Consider the following 2,728-nt stretch of genomic DNA (forward strand, 5'->3'; position numbering starts at 1 on the left):
CTCTGACAAGTTTTTCTGTTCCTGTGAGAGTTTTGTGTCAGAATTAAGGATAAGATATGGAGAATTTAGGCCTGCAGGGGATCACTGTCACTCTCTCAGCAGTGATATTGTAAGCCCTTTCTTCAAAATAAGAAGCTATAGAAACAATGTAAAATAAGCTCTTGTATCTAATGCAACATGGCCTCTTGGCATTACTCTTTCATTCCTTCTATAAATAATTTTTTTTTAAATAGAATACCGAAAGCAAATCCAGCCGCTCTTGGGCCAAGCATTGGTCGTAAGCAGAAGGGCAGTGCATATAGAATCCAGCAATGACATTTTTTTACATTTAATCATGAGATGTAGGCGTCCCTCAGAAGTTGGTAATGGGCCGCCTCCTTTAACCGCTGCAGTCCGTGTGGTGAAGGTGCTCCCACAGTGCTGTTATGGAGGGAGTTCCAGGATTTTGACCCAGCAACAATGAAGGAACAATGCTATACGTCCAAGCTTGGATGATGTGCGACTTGGAGGGGAACTTGGAGGTGATGGTGTTCCCTTGCCCATGGGTTTGGGAGGTGCTGCTGAAGAAGACTTGGTGACTCGCTACAGTGTGTCCCGTAGATAGGATACACTGCAGCCACGGTAAACCGATAGTGAATGGAATAGATATTTAAGCCAGTGAATGGGGCGCTGGTCAAGCCAACTCCTTTGTCCTGGATGGTGTCAAGCTTCTTGAGTGTTGTTGGAGCTGCACCCATCCAGGCAAGTGGAGAATGTTCCATCACACTCCTGACTTGAGCCTTGTAGATGGTGGAAAGGCTTTGGGGAATTGGGAGGTGAGAATACCCAGCCTCTGACCTGCTGTAGTTTCCACGGCATTTATGTGGCTGGTCCAATTGGGTTTCTGGTCAATGGGGTCCCCTCTGGTTGATGGTGGGGGATTCGGTGATGCTAATGCATTGAATGTACAGGGGAGTTAATTATTCTCTCTTATTCGAGATGGTTATTGCCTGGCACTTGTGTGACACGAATGTTACTTGCTACTTATCATCCCAAGGCTGGATGTTGTCCACGTCTTGCTGTACAAGGCCATGGACTGCGACATTATCTAAAGAATTGTGAATGGAGCTGCACATGGTGCAAACAGCAGCGACTGCCATATTTTGTGCTTAATGGACAAGATGTGGCAAAAATCTAACATAAGACGCAACACTTTTATAAGATCCCTCCACATTGCTGTAGGTCTGGAGTCACAAATAGGCCAGACTTTCTTCCATAAAAGACATTAGTGAACCAGACAATCTGATAGTTTCATGGTCACCATTGGTGATAGCTTCTCGGCCTTTTGGCTAAGATCATGCGTAACTGACCTGACAGGGGAGTAACCATGACCCCAATGTGGTTCTCCCTGGATCAGGAAGGTGATTCTCCTATGCTTTTTGGAAATAGGAAGTGTGTGGGGGGCCTGACCCATCCACCTCCATGGCACGAACCTGGTATTGCAGTACTTCCAGGAACGGTGCTTGGGCTCTGGGCCTTTTGACTAAGAGCATTGGCGCAGGGTGATCCTTGATGTGTGCAAGGTGACCTCTGGCGTTTGTGATCTGACAAAGAATTGGAAAGATGGCAACGAATAAATAAATAAAAAATAAAAAAAATTGGTGATAGCTTCTTATACCAGGTTTATTTAATTAACTGAATTTAAATTCACCAGCTAACGTGGTGGGATTTGAATACATGTCCTTGGATCAATCCAAACCTCTAGATTACTAATCCAGTAACATAACCACAATGCTACCGTTTCCCACTACCTGATGATGTATTTTAAAACCCTACAAGTCACAAGAGGAGGCCAACAACAAAATCCAATGGCAGTGGAACCCCCAATTATCCAGAACAACAGATTCCAATTGAGGAAGGCAGCACCCACATTTTGGTCTTGCAATTATGGTACGACAATAGCCTTAGCCCAGGAATCAAAGTAAGAAAAATGCAAATAACAAACTGAATTCAACCAATCCTGGGCACTGGGGTTGATTTCTGTTGGACAGGAGGAGACTGATGTTCGTGAGCAAGGCTTTGTCCTATGGAACTTCGAGTGAAAGACAATTGAAACACAGGTAATGTAGATTGTGCTGTGTGTTAATTGATCACTTCAGCCGGTATCTTAACTCCTGCTTGGGATATAGCAGGGGAAAAATGTGGTCACGGTTCCTACTTCGGAATGCTATCCGTCTTTCGAAAGGGATGTTAAACCAAGGTCCTGTCTGCCCTTTTAAAAGATGTAAAAGATCCCACATTACTATTTGAAGAGCAAGTGAACAATATTCCCTGTAATTTTTGGGGGGGCCCTTTAAGGGGCTTGCCGGGTCATTCAAAATACCATGGGAGCGGGTTCCCTGGAGTGCTGTGCAGTCACGCAGCTTAAAGAGATCATTGCCCTGGTGTCCCAGCCAATATTTATCCCTCAACCAACGTCACCAAAAAACAAAAACAGGTTATCTGGTCATTATTGTTGTGAATCTGTAAAGCATGCACTCCCATGTTCTGCCACCAGGGAGCTCATCCCCTGAAGTCCGAAGGGATCCCAGCATCCCTTGGGAGCACTGTATATAAGCTGGCCCCTAAGGCCTATTCCTCACTCTGGACTGTCTTATTAAAGACTGAGGTCCATGTTACTTTAATCTCCCTGTGTGCAGCCTCATCTGTGTTAGGAACACAATAACTGGCGACGAGAATATGAATCCAA

At 44.9% G+C, this 2,728-nt stretch overlaps 1 pseudogene; it reads left to right on the plus strand.

The window, feature by feature from the left end:
* The first annotated feature begins 1,308 nt into the window (after nucleotides 1-1,308).
* LOC139235251 (U2 spliceosomal RNA) lies at nucleotides 1,309-1,509 on the plus strand (annotated as a pseudogene).
* The last annotated feature ends 1,219 nt before the right edge of the window (nucleotides 1,510-2,728 follow it).

Source organism: Pristiophorus japonicus, chromosome 22 (genome assembly GCF_044704955.1).
Source record: "Pristiophorus japonicus isolate sPriJap1 chromosome 22, sPriJap1.hap1, whole genome shotgun sequence".
NCBI classification, from domain to species: domain Eukaryota; kingdom Metazoa; phylum Chordata; class Chondrichthyes; family Pristiophoridae; genus Pristiophorus; species Pristiophorus japonicus.